The sequence below is a fragment of the Caloenas nicobarica genome, chromosome 1, assembly GCF_036013445.1.
Source record: "Caloenas nicobarica isolate bCalNic1 chromosome 1, bCalNic1.hap1, whole genome shotgun sequence".
NCBI classification, from domain to species: Eukaryota; Metazoa; Chordata; class Aves; order Columbiformes; family Columbidae; genus Caloenas; species Caloenas nicobarica.
Genome location: NC_088245.1, coordinates 149,623,667 through 149,645,642, shown reverse-complemented (window position 1 = coordinate 149,645,642; position 21,976 = coordinate 149,623,667).

The following is a 21,976-nucleotide window of genomic DNA, read 5'->3' as shown; positions in this document are numbered from 1 at the left end:
CTACATTTGCTTGTGGGGAGCACACGCTTGAACCAAGCAGGGGAATTTGTTGCGTTACTTTTTATTAAAGGATATTTTTAGGTGGCTCAGATGTCTCAGTGCAGGCTCACACAGAGCTGTATCAGCACAGCTGAGCCAGCCATGCTCTGTGTTGCAGTGGCAGGGATGAGCTTCTGGGGGCTCAGGCAGGAGAAGAGTGGGGTTTTCTGACAGTGGCATGGCCATGGGGAGAGTTATCCACGGAAACATGCACCACACTGATGAGACTGGCTAGATTTACCACCTGTGAATGTTACCTTGTGAAGGGAAATGAACCTCTAAATGAGCAGAGGAGTGGATTTAGAAGACTGGAGAAAGGCAAATGAATTACCTCAGGAAAACCTCCTCAAAGCTTTCCTTTTTGGGAAGTCTAGATATACCAAATAGGAGCGTCTGGGCTTACGCAAGTAAGATACTCAAGCTTTTGGAGTAGTGAGCCCTAGAAGTATGTCTTCATGCAAGGGGAAGGTGTGATACATGTATAAGGCTAGACACAAGGAAGAGATTTTTTACACTGAGGGTGGTGAAACACTGGCCCAGGTTGCCCAGAGAGGTGGCAGATGCCCCATCCCTGGAGACATTCCAGGCCAGGCTGGATGGGGCTCTGAGCAACCTGATCTAGTTGCAGATGTCCCTGATCACTGTAGGGAGGGTTGGACTAGCTGAGCTTTGAAGGTCCCTTCCAACCCAAACTATTCTATGATTCTATGAGACTGCATATCTGTGCTTCCTTAATCCATCCAGCTTCTTACACAGAGGCAGGGGAGACTCTGATTTAGAGTACACTTCATCTACAGCACATCCCCGGAGAAATTAAGAATTGACAGTCTGTCTAACCTTCAGGCTACCTTGTACCTACACTGCTTATCTCCACGTGAGACAGACTGAGCTGACAAATGCCACAATCATACCTTCACTGCGTTTTTTCATTGTGATTTAACCTGTCCCTTTTGCTTGATTTCATAGTCATGGAAAGTGGTTGATCCCTCAGGCAGGTGGTTACTGGGAGTGCTCAAGGCTGCGTTTCTGGATGCAGAAGGCAAGGCAACTGAGGGAGCTAGAGACTGTGAGATTACTGTAGATAGACAGGTTACAGCTGCCACCTTAAGAGGCAGTATTGTTGGCCCGAAATAAGACAGATGTAGCCAGGGTCACAGGTAGCCTCCCCTAAGCTCTTACATTTGTCTGTGGGGGTGAAATTGCTCTATCACAATTCATAAATGCTGTATGTAACCTGCTATATGTCTGGTATCTCCTCACGCTCTTGCTCCCTATCACACGCCTATAGCTACAACTTGAGTTTTAAAGTGCTGAAGAGCTGCAACAGGCATTTCTGTGACATATACATGTGTCTGAAAGCCTGGGCCCCAAAGTTGTTTATTTATAGGCTACTAGACATGCTTAGCTCCTATATCTGAAACAGCCACTTCCCCATCACATTTGTGACCACCGTGACCCATGCTCAGCTCTCGCAGCTTCGGTTTTCTGCTGTCTTATGCCACCCCTTAACAGAAGACCTAAGCTGCTGGGACCAAAATGAGCTTCTCCAGTGGGGGAGAACTGCAAGCAGAGGGTTAGCACTCGTATGGGACAGAGATTTGTAAGGGCAGGGACTCAGCCATCAGCAGTAGGTGGCTGATCCTAATGCCCAAACTTCAGCCCTGGGAAAGGAGAGGCCTTTGCAGGCAGGCAGGAGCAGAGCTGAACAGCACACAGCAAATGATTAGATCAAGGAGAGGTATGTAAGGCAGCCCCTAAGCAGAAGCTTTGAGGTTTTTTTGGATCACTGTTTTGGACTGATGATATGGACATCATGTGTCTGGATCAAAAGAGACAGAAAACCCATCCAAAATCAGCTCCAAATCTCCTTCAGGTACTCCACTATTCTCAGTGACCTTCTGTGAAATGAAGAAAAGGCAAAACAAGAATACAGAAAGCTGAAAGAAGAAAGCCGAAACAAGAAAGCCAAAACAAGAAAGCCAACTTAACTCTCCAAAGACAGGCTGCCTCACAGCTGAAATTCACCAAGAAAACCCATGTTTCACTAGTAAACAAGCAAGTGGGGAACACCGGCCTTTTTGCAAGTGTTTTAGTAGGTTCCATCTGAGTATGAGGTGTGTGGCAGAGCACTGGAACAGGCTGCCCAGAGAGGTTGTGGAGTCTCCTTCTCTGGAGACATTCAAAACCCACCTGGACACATTCCTGTGCGATCTGCTCTGGGTGAACCTGCTTTAGCAGGTCGATTGGACTAGATGACTTCCAGAGCTCCCTTCCAACCCCAGCCATCCTGTGATTCTGTGTTGGTGAAAATCCTGCTGCTCCCTCTTCTCTCTCTGCCCAGCAGACCAGACAGTGTGATCAGCCATGTGAACACTGGGGTCACTTTGCTCAAACCTGCCAGGGACAGCCCCAGACATAACGCTTGTTCCCTACCCACATGCTGCCATGCTGTAAGGGGGTTACAGAGGAGAAAGGTGCAGGCAGCTCCCTCAGCAACAACCAGGCTTGTCACCTTGCCATGTGCTTATTAAATGGTCTCACAGCTCCAGGGAGCTAGTCATTCTGGGGTTTAACGGGTGGTTAAAAATGCAGACCTTTTTTCCAGAATACGAAATCTTGTGCAGTATTAACTCACCATTCAGGTAATGTAAAAACACATTTTTAAACCACCTAAGCATATAGGTGGAAGTGATTTAATTTATTTAAAAATAAAATGTACTGAAGGGTGTCAAGATTCCCCAGTAAAAGCTTAAAAACCCCCAGTAGAGGCCTGAGGGTTGTTAAATCACCTTTAATCATGATGTGTGCCCGTGGGTGAGGGGGAGACACAGCAGAAGCAGGATCATGCCCTCCTGAGCCAGGCTGAAGAGCTCCTGCTGAGAGCATCACCTCAATGCAGAGAGCCATCTCCCTCTGCTCTGAAGTGAAAAGGGCTGCAGCCAAAGGTGGATATCTCAGTTGTTCTTTCCAATTGCATCTTTCAGATCCCCCCAAACTTGTACCAAAGAGTCCTCATCAGGCTGAGTATCAATAACTCTAGGAGAGTAAATGTCTGAGTTGTGCTGGGAAGTAGCTTCCAGATTAGAAAACTTATTTCACTGGAACCGATCCCTAAACTCTGAGCATGTGCTTCAGACTCCTGGGTTAGGAAAAGATTTAAATGTGTGCCTGAGACACATCACAAGTACGTATGGCTCTCAGAACTAGCACAGATTGAGGTGTCTTCTTTGGGCTGTGGGATCACAGGCTCAAAAACAGAGGTTGGGAGCTGATCGCAGAGGGGGAGTGAGGTGGGGACGGATCCAGGTACCAAGAATGTAGTGGGGATCTTGTTGTGTAAGCTGTAGATGTTTTCTCACACCTCCCTCACCTCATTGGACCAACCTCTGGCACCTCTTGCCCATTGCAATGGGGGAAAGATGCAGGTTTAATCTTGGAAGGGTGGAGGAGAAGACACATGAGAGCAATGACCTCCATGGGGAAATGTCTGTTCCCAGTGTAGTCAGTCCATCTGATAGCTACATTGCTATATCCCAAACTCTCACTGCATGTGGCTGCATTACAGCACCTGCAGCAGCCTCACTGATGCTCCTGAAGGTGATGCACCCAATTTCCACCCAGACCTGGCTTCGACAGCTGCCCTCCCCAAAGCCAGAGCCTTCTCCTGCCCCAGAGAGTGGGCTTGGATGCCCTTGCAGAAGGAGAAAGCGTGGGGGAGCCACAGGGCAGCTGACTGGGGCTTGGTGAGCCTGACTTAGGGAAGGAGGCCACCACTGTCTGCAGGGACAGCAGTGACGCAGGCGGAGAAGGAGGGTGTCCTTGCAGGGAGCTGTGCCTGCTGGTCTGCTAAGCTTGTGGCAGTGCTTTCCTGTTAAATCCTGATTAGCTCAGCCTTAAAATCTCAGCCCAGGCAAGCGTGTGATATACAAGGACTCTCAAGGCAGCTCAGGTAAACTATATGCTTTATAACCTCTGTTTTTAGTGTCTTATTTTAAGAGTCTGTTAACTTAGAGCATCTTTTAATATAGGAAAGTGAGATAGGTTTGATTTAGAAAATGCTGGGAAATTCAGGTTTTGATTAGTATTCTTCCTCTGTGCTTCCAATGAAGTGTGGCCTATTAATGGCAACAGGGAAATTCCTGAGTAATGCAGTTTAAGCTGGATGCTTTAAACCATCTAAACATAAAGGACCAGATTCTCCTTTATACAAAGGCCCTAAAGTGATAGAAAATAGTATTTAAATCCTCTTTCAGATCTAAACATTTTCATTAAGAGTAATTTTTATAGTATGTGTCTAATCCAAACTAATCTTGCAAAAGATGGTTTAGTGCATTTAGTACCAACTATTTACATGATAACAGATAAAATGAATACATCACTTTGCCAGCTATTAAAATACAGCTAATAATTCCAGTTGGAGCACTCAGCTGTAAGAGCTGCTTTTCATTTCAGTGAACTTTCTGCTATGGAGAGGAAAGAAATGATTCCTCCACATGGCTGATCATCAGGTTTCTTTGAGCATGAAACCAGGCTTCTAAAGGGTTGGTGTTTACGGTTGCTTGTCTCCAGGAGGAGAGTTTTCTGACATGCAAATAACCTGCCATCCACTAGCACGCTTTAAGCAGCTCTCTGCTTTAAAACCTTCTTCTGCAAGCCTTTATCAGCCCAGCCCAGCATGTGCATGGATTAGCTTCATTTCAGGAGGTGGTGGTGTCGTTCCTTTGGTGCTGTGCTGCTGCAGCTGCCACAGCTGTCTGAAAAACACTGAGTGGCAAAAGGGATAAATTGAAAAAAGGTATTTGTGGATCACAGGAGGGTTCTCCTGTCCTTCTCCCTCTCCAGACCCATCTCTGAAGAAAATCTCTGCTAACTCAGAACATCAGGGGTTGATTTCTGACTGGAGGTTGACTTGCAGCAGCTCTTTTTCTAAACTAGTCTTTACAGCTAATAGCTGGTGGTTTTTTGTCTTGTTTTGTTATAGCAGTGCTCACTGTTTAAACAAGTGAGGATGTTTAAACAAGTGTGGATGTTTAAACAAGTGTGGATATCCTCATACTTTCGGAAAAGCTGAATGGTGCTCTGGGCTCCACAGGCTGTACCTGGTGCCTGAGATGACTTACTCAGATGTAGATATTTAAACTGTACCCAACAGTGTGAGTGTGCCCTGGCAGCCAAGAGGGCCACCCGTGTCCTGGGTGCATCCAGCCCAGCATGGCCAGCCGGGCAGGGAGGGGATTGTCCCGCTCTGCTCTGCACTGGTGCGGCCTCACCTGGAGCACCGTGTGCAGTTCTGGGTGCCACAGGATAAAAAGGGTATAAAGCTACTGGAGAGTGTCCAGAAGAGGGACACGAAGTTGGTGAAGGGTTTGGAGGGGAAGCCATATGAGGAGCAGCCGAAGTCACTTGGTTTGTTCAGCCTGGAGGAGACTGAGGGGAGAGCTCATGGCGGCTCCAGCTGCCTCACAAGGGGAGGAGGAGGGGCAGGCGCTGAGCTCTTCTCTTTAGTGACCAGTGACAGGACCCGAGGGAATGGCAGGAAGATGTGCCAGGGGAGGTTTAGGCTGGACGTTAGGAAAAGGTGCTTCCCCATGAGGGTGGCGGACACTGGAACGGGCTCCCCAGGGAGGTGTCACGGCCCCAAGCCTGACAGTGTTCAAGCAGAGACTGGACAAGGCCTCAGACACATGGTGTGACCTGTGGGGTTGTCCTGTGCAGGGACAGGAGTTGGACTCGATGATCCTTGTGGGTCTCTTCCAACTCAGAACATTCTATGTGCCCTCAGCTGGTACCATTCCTTCTGTATTTGTGTACATTTGACTTTACATTGCAGGAAATAAAACTACTGTGTTACACAACTAAACTTACACTATGAAAAACCTACTTTTGTGTCTGGCAACTCAAGAATGACCTCAGGTGGAAGCCAGAGACTCCCTCTGTATTTGAAATACTTAGGGGGGACACTGCTTCTACAGTCACTCAGCAGAACGGGATGGGCGAAGGGCTCTCCTCAGCCCGTCTCATTGCTGACCAGGACTCTGCTTTCCACACATGGCAGCCCCTGCTGCAGGACCCGGCTTGTAAAGTCACCTCCTCTCCCTGTTCCCACAGCTCTGCTCCTGCTACCATGACAGATCTGGCAACCAGCCTCAGTCTGGATGAAAACAAACCAAAACAAAACAATCAAATGGAAAAAAAAAAAAAGGGACAAAATTTTGAAAAAAAACTCGCCCTATTTCAGCTTAGTGTGGGAGGTAATTTGTGAGTAAGAATGAGCAGCCAAGATGAGGGGAAGGCAATATTTGTCTAGGCCATCTGATAATAGTAAGCTAAAAGGTACCTGGCAGATGACACATTAAAATGGGCCAGACTAATGTGGAGTGAAGGGAAGGGGAGGAGAGAAAGGGCAAAAGAAAGGTCAGGAAGGAGAGAACTTGTACCCATCTGGAGTTTCATCCTGGGTGGAGCAGGACGACTGAGACCATCTTTTTAGGGCAGCTACACATGTCCTTGCTCCATTCAGGCTCTGCAGTAAAACAAGACTTAGCAGCCCACAAGTGTCCTGCACTCTAGTCACACCTGCACGACAAGTACCACTCCTGCCATGCCACTGCTCATCTATGCAAAACTAACCGCAGGGATGTTTTGGGGGACAACTAATGTTATGGTACTTTTCTGAAAGGCAAGCTACCCATGGTAGCGTTGCATAGTTGAACATCAGACTCCCATAAATGATTAGTATCGCAAATCTTCACCTCGCCTTTTATCTTTGTCACGGTGACTGGAATGCACCCCACTACCATCTGTGATTATAATTCATCTGTCACTAAAACCACAAGGTACGCTTTTTACACGCCTGATGTACACCCCTCCACCCACCATCACTGCCCATAAATCTCTTTTTTTCCAAAGATGCTAAGACCCACCGGCAAAACCTGAAAACTTGCCAAGTATTTGCTTGAAATATTAATATATTGTTAAAAACAGGAGCTCTTCACAAAAGACATATCTGACATTTCCAAGGAGTGTTTGGTGAGCTAGGATATCTGGAAAGTGTCTGTTGTGAGCGTGATGGAAGAAGTGGTTCAGAATAACCTTTTGCAACAGGAAGCACTTTCAGCAAGGACCTTGCTTTACTAAAAAGAGAGCTGATGATAGAAGCTAACCTAAACCAGCTGCTGTATTTTTACCACTGTTGGCAGTTTTGATACTAATAACAACAACAATAATAATAACAATTACTAAACAATGCAAGATGGGCTGCCCACAACAGTCTGAATGCCCCACAGCCTTAGTTTTTTGTTTGCTGTGCTATACAGTGCATGATCCTTGAAAGTGACTGCATATTAAAGAAAAGGGAAAAAAGCAACAGCTCTGCATATTTTTAAGATCTGCTGCATAGTCTGTGTGGGTTATGAAAACATGTGCAGTCTAAGCAGCAAAATAATAATTGAAAAAAATACCCCCCCCAGACAATCCAAACCAAGAGCCTTTCCTTGACTACACAGCAGTGATCCTAAACAAAGCCGGGAACACTGCTTAGGGCAGAGGATTTTTGTGCCATGGAACTATGGAAAAACTGATCATTCCCCAAGGGACTGACACTGTTTCCACAGATAGCTCACTTGTCTGGGTATACATACAGGCTAACAAAATGTTTTTATTTTGAAGTTTGTTTTGGCATTCAAAATTATTAGACATATTGTGCAATATTTATCCCAGTGTGGTCTTGTACAATGCTGCCAGCTGGTTGGGAAATCATAGTATTCCAGGAAACAAAATCTTTGGTTAGGAAATTTTTTTTTTTACTTCTGCCACAGTGATGCAGGTGTATATAACCCATTCACAAAGATGAGTAGTTAACACTGTAGTGAGAAAAGGACGATTCTTCTGCCATGTGATGTAGAGGTCACAACAACCCAGTCTCTGATAGCAGGGAAGGGAAGATGCGAGGTGACCGAGGACTCGACCTGGATCAGACTCTCTTGTTTTCTTGGGCACTGTGCTGTACATGTACGGACAGCTTTCATAATAACTAGTACCAAGAAGAAGAATTTCAGCAAATAGTTTTCATGGAAAACAAACACACAAACAAACAACAAAAACCAACAAACCCACCAACGAAACAAACCCCACACAAACAACTCTTTTTGCTTATCTTTGCATGTTTCCACCTGTGGTGTCACCACTGGTCACCCTCTTTGAGCACCTACGGCACAGCTGGCCAGATGCGCTTCACCCCTTTTGCCTTTAACACACCAGGCAGTGGGAGTTGGGAGAAGAATCTTAGAAGAGTTTTGTTCCACATCAGTCTGGTGCAATGCAGAAATGCACACAGCAGGGTGTTCATGTTGCCCAACCTAACCCACCCAGGTCACGAGCACCTCCTTCATTTTCACTACAATACAATGCTAAGCAAGGAGGGGAGTGCATGGTTTTTGCTACAAGATTCACACACACACACACACACAGAATGTTAGGGATTGGAAGGGACCTCAATACCTTTATGAAAGACCCTGGTGAGAGGCTTTGGCAAACGTTGTCCTGAGCTGTGCCTGGCCCAAGTGGTACCAAACAAAGCTTATAAAGTCACTGGTGAGTTTTTAGCCTTCACCTCAGCTATTTGCAAAGTAAGGTCTGGGAAGCAAAGCTGGTTTAGCTCACAGTAGTTCAAATAAATCAGAGGATTTAGAACAGTTCTTGTCATCGCAAGCCTCTACCACTCTGTCTGTCTGTCTACATGTGGGACTGTTTCAATGGCCAAATCCTCATCTGGCCCCTTTAATAGCCTTGGTGCAAGGGCTCACATCGGTAAGCACTCAAGTCTGTAGGAGTTTACCTGTCTGTGGCAACAGCCAATGTCTCATCTATTAGGCTGACTCTGAAAATTTGATATCTAAGGTTGCTTTCATATCAGAGAACAAAATTTAAAGGCTGACAGTTTAAAGCACAGATGGCCTGGGCCAAGTGGATGGTTTGGTGACTATTCACAGAGATCATGTAAAGCTCTTCAGCCTCACCCAAAGCAGATGGTGCATTATACAGAGACCCAGGTGTTAACAAGTAAAGTGTCATATGGTTACAGAGGCACAGCCACAGGGCTCTGTGTGAAATTATGCAGTCAAGAACCAGGAGGAGAACCGCTCCTGTTATGTGCAATCCCATTGCTACCAACAACTTCATTGCTAGAAGGGAGACAGACTTGTCCTCCTTTCTGAGAAGAGGTTCAACTACAGTATCACCAGAGAGACCTGTTTGTGTGCTGGAGAAACAGGGAAAGGGAGGGAGCTACTTACATAGCACTAAGGTGCAACACTTGTAGGATGTGTATGTTTCACCCTGAGTGATACTCACACTTTTTACCACCCTGTATTCAGGGCTTGATTCAGAGATTTGAAAACTTTTTTGTTGACTTCAGCTTGAAAGGAGGAAAAGATAAATTGACTTTTTTTTCCCCTGGAAAGATCCAGGAAAATAGTTCAGTCAGACAGAAGTAGGATACTGTAATGTTTTGGGGTTTGTTGGGGTTTTTTTGTTGTTGGCTGGTTGGGTTTTTCTTCCCCACAGCAGCTCATAATCTAACGCCTGGATTATTTTTAATGGTACATTCTTCTTCTTGTTGTGATTTCTAAGGAGAACAGCCCGCAGGGCCTTTGGCCACAGAGCCCAGCAGGCAGCTGAAACAGAGCAGCAGGAGCTGCTGCAGAGAAACATGGTCCATGACCCAGATGGCAGCTGGGGCTCCCAAAAGGCCAGGGAAAAGGGGGTCACCGGAGCAGGACAAGGTTGCAGAGCCACACTTGGATGTCCTCTCTCCAGAGCTGTGCTGGGCAGATGCTACTGTGGGAGTAGAAGGTGACCAGCAGCAGATGCAGCGGCACCAGGTAACAGGGTGACCCCTGAGCCCATAGATTCAACAGCAGAGCCTACAAACCCACCACAGTCCTTGTGACTACCCCAGGGGGCTCGTGAGCAAGCTCCAGGAAAGACAGAGGTTTGATTTGGGCTAACATGAGCCATGTTCTTGTTTAGTCTGGGCCTGGTCCAAAGTCAGTCTTAACGCTCTGGTTTGTGTCCTGGCTGAAATAAGCTTTGCTTTTCCATTTTTGAGAGAGCCCAGAGAGCAGGCTCCTGGTGTGAAAGCCCTATCAGCCAGGCTGCTGATGTGAAACAAAAATCTCACATTTGTTTCTTTTCACATCCTTTTGGTTTAGGAGCACATAGATACATTTAACAGGAATACACACCCTAAAAATAACATCTTTAGAAGAGTCAGAAAATCAAGATTTTTACTTTTTAATGATTACCTTAACCAGCTCTGCTTTATGATCTGGCCTTGGAACTGACATTGCATAACAGATCAGCCTTACAAAAAAACCAGTTTTCACACATTGCTACTCTTAATATAGAAAGCCTTTTAATGGCTTTTCTACTAATTAGCTGCCATAACTTCCCAGTTGCTTGGCTGAGGCTCTTTTTAACGTATGTCAATAAAACCACCAAGCATTATGGTCTTTTATTCAAAGTATGTTGATAAAGGATAAGGAAGCATAACGGTGCTGCTTTCTCCCCACTAACGGCCACCTGCAGCTCTGTCCCTGCAAACAACAGACCTGCTGCATCACCCACCTGCCTGGGCAGGAGTTGTCAGGAGGGGCTGGGGTTGTGGAAATCCCTCAATAGGGCTGAAGTGGCCAGGAGGACGGAGCAGAAAGCTACAGCTACAGCCCCGTCACAGGTTTTTCTGCTGCTAAAGCCAAGTGCAAAGCCCGGAGGAAGCCACACAGCAAAGTCGCCCACCCAGGATACAGGGGATTGATAAACCCGGTGGCTTTTTCAGAGGCAAAGAGTGTTGTGCAGCTGCCATGATGCTCCCTTACGGCTCTCTTCTTTCTCACGGGAGAGCTCCTCAGTCTGAGCAATGTGCAAATAAACATGATGTCAGTAAAGAAAAAAGCCATCTGAGTATAAATAAAAGGGGCCAAAGCCTCCTTAGCTGTGGTCAGTGTCTAAGCATCTCTGTGATCTAGATGTTGCCAACATTTAAGTCCAGGTCTTGCACTCTTGCTCAAGCAGTATCAAGCACTGGCTAATGTCAGTAGTGGGTATTAAGGGAATAAGCACAATTACGCTATGGACTAACCAATGATCTAGAACGTGCCTTTGGATGCCCATTTTAAAATAAACATTCAGAGTCTTAGTTCTTCAGCAGCTGAAAACAGGACCAGCCTAATTCCATAACCTCAAGATTTCTCAGCTTGGATCACACTGAACATTGGCTTTTCTAGTCTTACACAGCAAGCTGTCTCATCATTCCTAACTAACACAATTATCTGTGCTCATATTTTCCACACAGTCTCAATAAAAAACTCAGACATTTCAAACCCATTGTTTAATTAAATTATGGCAAATAGGGTTTTTCTGTTCCAGGAGTATCTGAGGCAGAGATGCTAACGATAAACATGGCACTTGTGCTTTCAGAGAAGGGGATAGACTCTGTTCTGTGTGAGGAAGAAGCTTTCAGAGGACTGAATTTAATTATCATCTGAATCCTCTAGAAATCTTGCTTCTTTCATGCGTTTCAGGTTGGATGCTCCAAGATGGAAGCCATCGAGCTCACTTGTGGAAACATTGTCTTACGCATGCAAGGAGAGCTGGAGATTCACCTATTCCTCCACGCTAAAGAAGTATTTTTAAGTGGTTTTGACATTCTCTGTGCAGCCAGGCATGCCAAGATGGCATGGCTCCCTGTGGGAACATCTGCTTGGCCTCTACTTTTACTAGCCACACAAAGAGCAATGTTAGGTTTCTGTGTGTTAAGTTATGTGACTAAAAGGGCAACCACAGCAAACAGAAAGATCAGCAAGAATCAATGACAGATGGAGGCGGCATAGTGACCTGAGCAGTGAAAACAGGACCCACTGAATTGGCAACTCCCTCCAACCATCAAAGAGAAAGGATTAAACCATTACCAGTGTGAAACACCCCATGATGGGACAGCCAAATGGGTCAAACAGACGTGCACAGGAAAGGGCGATGCTGCCTAAAAGGATGCAGGATTTAGCACAGTATGTACAGGAAGGAAAATTTGAGGATCGTATATTTTTTTACAGGAGTTTTTCAGGGTCTCAGTAAGGGATGCTTATGGGAAGGACCAGAGGTGGAAAAACAGAGTCATCAAAGTGAATTTGGGGAACAACCAACATGAGGAAATACAGGGAAAAAGGAGATAAAAGGGCCCAGTTCAGTGTACACTTGCTTGACTGAACTCTGTACTTCATCACCACCATCTATCCTATATTGTCACTAAACTGGCTTCTGTGAGAGTGTACTCTCTGTCCTGAGTCATTTTGTGTGAGTGCTACCAAGTTTCACACCAACCAAGTAGGATTAGAGACTACTAGCACCCAGAGGGCGACCATGAACTCCTGGGGCTCAGACATCCAAGTGGCAGCAGCTGGAGGAGACCAGGAGCTAGATGCCAACTAGAGGACACAGTATCTATGACCAGATCCTTGAGTGACCCATGCATTGTGTGTATATCCCAGTATCATAGAATCATAGAATAGTTTGGGTTGGAAGGGACCTTCAAAGGTCATCTAGTCCAACCCCCCTGCAATGATCAGGGACATCTGCAACTAGATCAGGTTGCTCAGAGCCCCGTCCAGCCTGGCCTGGAATGTCTCTAGGGATGGGGCATCTACCATCTTTCTGGGCAACCTGTGCCAGCGTTTCACCACCCTCATTGTAAAAAATTTCTTCCTCATGTCTGGCCTGAATCTCCCCTCCTTTAGTTTAAGAGTATTACCCCTTGCCCTGTCCTGTCTGTCCTCATCATTCTTATAGATCCCTTTTAATTACTGAAAGGCCACAATAAGATGTCCCCGCACTGAAGTAGTGGACTTCAATCCTGATCCTTCAGAGAGGGGGAACAGAGTTGGGCTGTTTGTATTGTTCATGTTTGTGTTGGGCTGGCTGTGCCAATAAAGGCACCGATTCCTCTTTGCTCTGATCCATGTGACTGGCCATGTGTTTATTGTGTGTGTGTGTGTGTTTGCTTATCAGGCATACACGCTCAGCCTCGCTACAGCCTGGATCCATGAACATGGAGCTGCAGCAGTCTCACCTAGATCCTGAAGCTGACCAGATTTGGCTACCCCTAACACTATGAACCTGCTGGACACTCCATGTTGAGGCACTTTCCTAGCTTTCCAGAGAAAGACTCTGTCCCAGGAAGACTTCCTTTTCAAGTCTCATTGTCAACTTTGAATATGTCCCATGCATCTCAGGGAGAAACATCTGGCTACCTCTGGGTTTGTATATTTTCTAGGAGAACAGCCCAACACTCCCGGTTACTGAATCGTCGCTTCTTTGGGAATGGAATGATAGTGGTTTGCCAGTTATCCTTAAATCACTTCTACCACCAGACGGGCTTGAAGATAAAGTAAGGAGTGAATTTATTCAGGAATCCAAAGATCAGCAGTACAATCTCCTTATTTAGAGGCAGCTGTGCAGAAATGAAACAAAACTTGCAGCTGCAGACTGCTTGTTTTAACTCTATCTTCTCTTTTATCCAGTTGAAAAGCTCTCAGCATGCTTACATATCTTTCAGCTGGAAACTTGTCTTTAAGCAAGACCTGGTCCAGAGCATATATTTTGTTGAAGTGATCTTGATTCAGGGATATGTGTGTCCTCCACATCTCTTTTCTCCCTTGGGTTATTTCAAGTCTCCCTCGTACCTCTCCCTTTCATGTCATCACCTGACCTGAGAAGTGCTGGTTCCTGCTGGATAGGTGGGATCTCCTGCCCGGGCAGGGAAAAAACATCAGCATCCTGGTGCTCTACCTTAATGCATACTGACTGTGAAAGAAAGCTTCTCGTCAAAGACACAGCAGAATTCAAGCCTCCTTGCATTAATTCTTTATACACTCAAAACAACATCTCATATATAAGCATAAGCTAACAATCATAGTATATATAAACATATAAACAGTGATGATGCATGTAGTTAGGTACATCTCAGCTGCATCAAGAAAAGAACTAACAGTAACAAAATTATTTCAGGATGACAATTATATGAACATGCTTGGCATGAACAAAGCCACTGCAATACCCCACGAGGGCGTTATCTTCCTTTGAAGGAATGGAAATACTGGATTAAAGATTTTTGGAAAACATTAAAACCAAAAGCCATTTATCATATACCATATTCTATTAACACAGTTTCATTTTCCATCTGTTCTCCCAAATCCAGGCACCATGCTGGCCAATGCCTTGCATCAAGCAGTCCCCGCGTTTAGGTCTCATATGTTACACTAGTGCCCATACTCACCTGCAAAATTTCAAAACTGGCCACTGATGGCAAAAGTCTTTACTTCTTTTGTAAGGGCCAGAGATATACCTGCCACTGTCACATTAACATCAAGAGGAATGATTTTAGGTTGTTTGGCATTAACATGGTCTCACCCCTGTGAATAATGATTTTTGCCCTACAGGTTATTTTGCTTTGCACAAGCACTGCTGGCTGACAGGTGTTATGCAGGAAGGTTGTCCTCGATAAGATTCCGTCATTCAAATCTACCAAGCTACCAAGAAAAAGGCGAGCAACTTGAGCTGCTAGCATCATACCATGTTTGAAAAGGAGCAGGAATGCTCTGTTGCTCACAGTCACTTTGGAAGATGATACCAATAATCTTCTGCCATAGCAGCAATAGGTCACACATTTGAAAGGCTTCTCTATTCAGTCCTTTAACACAACTGAGCCAGAAAGGGGACTTTGAGAGCTGTGTTTCTGGGCCTCCCCTACCACACCTTCCTCCTTCTCCTCCTCCGCCCCCGAGCCATGGTGCCCTGCAGCATGTGTAATGGAGGCGGTGCAACCCTCTTTTATGGACAGGGAAGTGACTTCACGTCATGTTTGGTGGCAGGTGGCTATGACTGCACAGTAGCTCCTCCTGGGCTTGCAGCAGCCTCAAGGGTGCTGAACCTGGCCCTGGGGTAAGCTGCAGCAGAGTTCAGGGAATGTGGGGTTTCTCCTGCCAGGGCTGAGGCAGTGGGAGGCCCCATAGGAAGGACACCTAGGGGGCCCCATCACAGACCTTAGCTTTAGGTCCTTAATCTTAATGCCATAAACCAGGGGAATGAAAAGAACAGCTGAACTCTTTAGCTGCCCAGGTGAGCTCCTGCCAGTGCTCTTCCATGGCTCTGCACAAGCCATCCTGGAAACGTCCTGCAGCTTTGTAGGGGAGCAAGACTCTCTGTGCTGTTTTGGTGCCCAACTGTAACGTAAATGGAGATTCACTCCTCTTCTGCAGCACTCAATTTTTTGTTGCGTTTCTGTTGTTGTTTTTTTATTGTTATTATGTTTGGTTAGTTGGTTGGGGTTTTTTTTTTGAGATATAAACTCCTCCAGCCTATTAGATCCTATTAATGAAATTATTGTATTTCTATACAATTCAATATTTGTTTTCCTAAAAATCTGATCTCTAGAGGGCAAAGCTGTCTCTGGAGCCCTTCCTGTACACAATAGATCACGACCAAAGCAGGATCACGGCCAGAGGGCACACGGCTCTGGGATCTGGTGTCATTTTAGGATCTGTTGTGATGATGCACAGAGTTGAATGCCTTGAAAGCCTTTCAGTGTGCAAGGCAGAGAGAACTTCTCTTTCTTTTAGCTTCTTCACCTCCCTTTGTTCTAGACTCTATTGCCAGGAGGCCTTTCTTTTTAAACTTCTTTAGGTTTGGCAGCTATTGACCCTCTTTAGGCCCCAACTCAACTGCAAACTGTGGGTGATGCCCACAGCTCATGCTGGGGCTCCAAAAAACACCTCCATACACTCTTGCAAAGGAGCACATTCCTCCTAAAAGACAGAAACAAGTGCTGCTGCCTGCTGAGCAGGATCCAAGTCTAGTGCAATCAAAGAGAGGTATGAACCTCTCGTCCCCATCTTAGCAGGGCACTCTCCAGAATACTTAATGCTTGTGCCCAAAAATTAAATAACAATATTTGTTTACACAAGTGTTTTCCAAGAGATGCTTGGGCTGTGCTCGGCAGCTGTCCTTATCACTGGTGCTGGCCATACCTTGTGTGTCCAGGTGATTTATGGTTTTGAACTGTTTTCCACAAGACCCCTGCTTGCAAGGCAGGGGTGTGCTCCAGCGTGGCAGAGGAGCCCTAAAACAACAGCTGCAACAGATGGCTCCAGCTCTTGTCTTGGCTCAGTGTGCCCTGCCAAAAGGGTGCCAGACACGCACATTTCTGCAGGGCTTGATGAACATTTGTCAACTGCAAATGAAGAGGAGTAACGTGCTGTCAGGAGATAAAGTTAAACAGGGAGATGTGGGGAATGAGGTGAAGGGGGAAAACGGCAGGTGTTCTGAGGAAACACCTGCGAAACCTAGAGGGAAAAGAAATAGTGACAAGATGAAGGCTCCAGAGAGACCTTATTGTGGTCTTTCAGTACTTAAAAGGGATCTATAAAAAAGTTGGGGACAGACTTTTTAGCAGGGCCTGATATGATAGGATAAGGGGTAGTAAACTAAAGGGGTGGACATTTGGGCTAGACATGAGGAAGAAATTTTTTACAGTGAGGGTGGTGAAACACTGGCCCAGGTTGCCCAGAGAGGTGGTCGATGCCCCATCCCTGAAGACATTCCAGGCCAGGCTGGACAGGGCTCTGAGCAACCTGATCTAGTTGCAGATGTCCCTGCTCATTGCAAGGGGGTTGGACTAGATGGCCTTTGACAGGCCCTTCCAACCCAAACTATTTTATGATTCTATGCTAAGGACATGGAGATTGAGAAGATTAGCTTGCAAGTTTCATGGCTTGAGGTGGTGAGAGGAGGCTGACAGACCACACTGCTGACAGAGCAGGTGCCCGGGGCAGAAATGAAGCAGGGGAGAGATGCGGCGTGTCAGCCATAACAGCCGATGGGAGAAGAGATGGTGGAACACGGGAAAAAATGCAAAGAAAATTATGGTAATGCTAAGGTAGTGCTTTGCTACCTTGGATGACGGTTGTATGAGGCATACAGGTGGCAACTAGGAAAAGGTCAGCAAATTCATAGGCAGGATATGTACAAAAGCGGAACGCAGATTTTACATGAAAAAGACTAATCTCACTATCCTTCAGTTATACTGTATTTAAGTGTATCTTTTTAAAGCATGAAAAAGATGCTGTGGTTTTTTTTCTCAACAATCTGAAAATCAGAGAGCTCTTTGTGTATTTTGATCAGCATGTAACTAACAATTTAGCTAGTCTCAGCTGACAAGACACACATAGGAAAGACCTGTCACTTCCTTGTTCAGCATGCTTTAGTTTTGGTTTCTGCACTCCGACAACTTAATGGCTAAACATGTCTGTCAAGACTTTCAAATTAATGCATGGCTATAGAACTGACTTCTTTAACCTGTTTTCGAAAAACCTGAGCAGCTCTATGGTCGCAGCAGTAGTTCTGTTGTTTAACTGAGGTACCAGAAAGAGCTGTCCTCCCAGTAAATGTCATGGTTTTAGTTGAACTTGGCCATAAAATAAGGGTGCCAGTTTTAATGCACATAGATTTTTTTCAGCCACCAGCAAAATCACTGTGAGCTCTCACAAAAAGCATCACTGAAACAGATGAAACAGTAATACAATCAGCTGAAGACTTTTTACATTATGGATAAGAAAAGAGGCAAATCAGTGACTCAACAAAGAGAAAAAAACAAGCATTTGAGGATCATCGTAGTCATGCACAGGATCTGGGTAAAGGGAAATGGTAGGTGTCAGGTTTGACATTAATTTTGACACTTGCATCCAGGCTAATCTAGGCTCTCCAGTGAAATTTTTCACATTGCGCTAAATGGCCTAAGAGGTACATGGTAGCCCTGGGCTGCACTGCTAGGAGCAACACAACAAACCGTGAGCAAAGATTGAGTTACCAGTTATGCAGCTGATTATGTCTCCAGGGGAAGGATATACACTGCAATGCCAGCAGCTGCTCTTTATAAACACAACTTTTTAATATTGCTGAGCTTGTTTCAAATTGAACACAGTGACCTTCAGCAGACTAACCTGAGCCATCAGGCTTACACCAAGGCAATGCTAAAAAGTGGGGACACTGCCCTATTTAACAGTGTGCAGAGATGATGAAGGCTTAAATATTTTGTGGCAGATTTTAGATTTATCACCACTACCAGCTGCATTATTCCAGTTTCTATTTCTGCTCTGTTTTGGGAAGTGTCTTTGAAGGCAGTACAATGTCACACTAGTTTTGCAAGCAAAGACTAACGTCCTACTTAATATGTCCTAATAACAGCCTATTGATTGCAATATAGTGCATGCAGATAGGACAATTCTGAGGTGCTAGAGACAATGTGCCCCCTACCCAGCATGAACTCTAAGGCAGAAGATGTAGGGAAAGGCCTCTCACAGCCAGTCTTGGGGCTTTTTGCTGGGAAATGTGCTCCTGCCAGAAAGATCCTTCTAATGGCTGTGGAGGTCTGGGAAATTCTTAGTTATCTAAGGGCTGGGGTTTTTTTATGATCTCAGTGTACTTTTCAGATCTTCTTCCCAGCAACAATCTCTGTCATGGTTTCCCTATAAGTGGGAAACCTGAGCCCCAGGGAGCTTAATTTGATTTTTTTTTTAAGTGCTTGGCACTTGCAGCTCCTCTGTCCTTCAGTGGGACTTGCACACACTTGCCAGGTTTGATAATGTGGATGTGAGTGTCATGTCCAAGGTCACACAATGAACTGATGCCAGAACTGGGATTATTATTACTTATTGTGGGTGGGCCGGTGATTACACCTATGCTTAAGGCAATCTACAGCTTCTATTACAAAAGTCTGCTTCTGTTTCTATACATGCCAAAATAAAACTACTTAGGCTGAAATTCCTCATCCGCACAAACACTCTTGTACTTGGGGGCAGGCAAAGGAGACTGGGCTCTTGCTTACTTAGTTTTGCTGGTGGCAATTCCCAACTCTCACTGCTGGGTTCACAGCACTGCAGTTGTCTCAGGTGACACATCTCCTGAGAAAATACCCTTCTCCAAAAAGGAGCCCTGAAAGTTTCTTTTGCACGTGTACTTATACTCACTGGTGGAGTTAAGTACAGTATAGAAAGGACATTGATTCAAACAGGCACACTTCAAAAAGTGTGCAAATGGGTCACTGAAATTCAGTGTTACTGGGATTGCTTCTCCCATCTGCTTTCATCTCAGGCAATTACTTGGATCGCTTTGTCACTGCAACCCACAAATGGTTATATCTCAGCTTGTTTTTAAGTGAAGCCCACTTAGATTTATCAGGACTTAGTTTGGTGGATTATGAGGGCAGATTTAGTTCTGTACTGAAGAAGCCAGCATGATCCAAAAACAGCAACTACAGTGGAGTAAACGAGTATTTCAGCCAAAAAGGGAAAGGGCAGAGGTGGGACCATGAAACAGCTGCTAAGAGCCCTGGCCTTTTGTGAGCTGTAACATTTGCTGGGCAGATAAATGGAGGAGTGAAGAAGAAATGATTCCTCCTTTTCCAACCTTATTTGTCCTCTGAAAATTTATCCAGAGCTCCCTCTGGCTAAAGAGGCACCCTCCAGTTCTCTCTTTACTCAGGGCATTTGCCAGTGCTGTGTCACTAAATCTGCAAAGTGAACCCTCAGATATAGGGACTTCTCTCAGTGTGAGTGGGGCAGGGGATGGAGAGGCAGAGAAAGAGGAAAGCTCCCTAGGTGTTCCATGCACGGTTTGTTTCTAGAGGTATTGGAGAGTCAGGTGTCCGAATTTTCAAACTAAGGCTCATCTGCCCCATTTACCCAAATGCGGTATTGTTTGTGATGGAGGGAGAGCTCTTGTCTGTGCGCTAAGTCTCTGACAGCGCCCAGGACTGGAGGGGACCAAATGCCCTGAGTGTTTGTGTTCAGAAACGGATGGAGAAATTCACTGAAAGAAAAGGAAAAAAAAAAAAATCCATCAAGGTCATTATATATAGTTTGCTTCTGTCTCAGAGGGTCCCCAAACCAAAACCTGTTTCCAATTCAGGAAATTGTTCTGGGGAATATCTATATCTCCAAGCATGAACTATTGGCCATCTCTGTAGGCAAGAAAATGGGCTAGGCTAACCTACATCTGGCCCAAGACAGGCATTTTTGCAGCACACTTCACACAGCAAGGGCACCTCAGTGAGTGAGGCACATTTCACATAACATGAGTCACCAGAAGTTAGCTGTCTGCTGTGGGTCATCTCCTGTCCCCCTGCAGTCAGCACCAGGAGACAGGCCCCTCCACTCACTAACAGCACGCAGATAACCGGCTTACACTAGATGCCAGCTTTTGATGGCAAAAAGTAGGTGAGGTGAACTGCTGATGATAGCGTCCATGGAAAACAGAGGTCACAGAGCTCTGAACATTTCAGCCTGCCTTCAAGCCTGTGTGTAGCTTTGCAATGATGACATCTACTTGGAAACATGGGGTAAGAGGGGAAGCTGGACAGAGATGAGGCCCTTGGAAATCACACTCTTTGCTGCTTCATATGAAGGCACCTCCATCCCACCTGTGCTCCATTGCCTGGGCACAGTGGTGGCAGCAAGGACTGCTGCCCACCAGGAGGGAATGGGTTCTGGGGTCCTCCTGGTGCTCCTCTGTCCCCAGGGGCCTGGAGGTCACCAGAGTCCATGAGGACACTGCTGCTGAAGCCCAAATGCTGCCTGCCACAAGCATTTTCACAGGCATGGGAAGGCCTGAAGATGTGCAATGTCCCTGACACCCCGTGTGCCTCCTGGCAAAGGTTGTGTGCCCGCAGGTTTGCATGGGGGTCAGCGTTTGTGCATGCTCTTCCTCCAGGGGCAGGGCAGCTGGGTTTGGGGTTTTATGTTTAAATGTCTTATTTGGAAGGTACTGGTGTGACCTGTGGTTGAGAAGGGTGAGAAGAAGCAGGCAGGCTGATGGTTTGCCTTTGCACAGCCAAATCCCCAGTTCATAGAGGCAAATGCTAATCCCATCTTCCTCACCACAAGGGCCTGATTATAAAATGTTTGCAAAAAAATTGACTACCAGCAAAATCTCCACAGGCTCTCTCTTCCCCTCTGGCTCTACTACTAAGTCTTTGGCAGTCAATATCATATGTACAGAACCTACCTCTAAATCCCCCAAATTAGATTAAAGGCTCAACAACATTGTAATGTGGTTTTAATCTCTGTGCTACCTGCCATGAACACAAATGTCAGGACAGCAAGGTCAGATTACCATGAATATCTGTCAGTAGAGCTCTTCCTTTAGAAAAGGCAGTACCGGTGCAAGATGGTGAGATTTTGTTTGTTAAAACTATCCTGAAGATTTACATCCTTCTTGGATGCCCACACTCTGGCATTTTCTGTGACTTGCAGAGAATGGTGGGGCAAATCCTAATTGTGAGGGATCAGCGGTAAAACTCCTAAACTCAGTGTAACTAATGGGTAACAGGACCTTGGTGTGGTTTCCACAGGGAGCTGTGCTTTAAAGCTTGCAGCATTTCCCTTGCATTTCAAAAGCACAGTTGGACTCAATGATCTTAAAGGTCTTTTCCAACCTAAATGATTCTATGATTCTAAAGCAGCTCTTCTAGCACAGACACTTCCCACCACCTTGGAATAGAGAATTGGCTGAAATTCTTGCTTTGCTTTCTCCCCATGCCTTAGTCATGGGAGCAGCAGGGCTGGCTCCAATGTCACAGACACATGGAGATGGCAAAGGAGCCCACTGTGCCACCACTGCTTTGGGCCACAGAGTTTCAGCCCCTGACCCTCTTTTTAAAGAGCTAAATTCCAATTCTGCTATAAAGTTAAGAAGCCTGACAACACTCACAGGATTACCTCTTCTCCAGAAAAGGGCAACGAAGCTGGTGAGGGGTCTGGAGCACAAGTCTGGTGAGGAGTGGCTGAGGGAACTGGGGCTGTTCAGCCTGGAGAAAAGGAGGCTGAGGGGA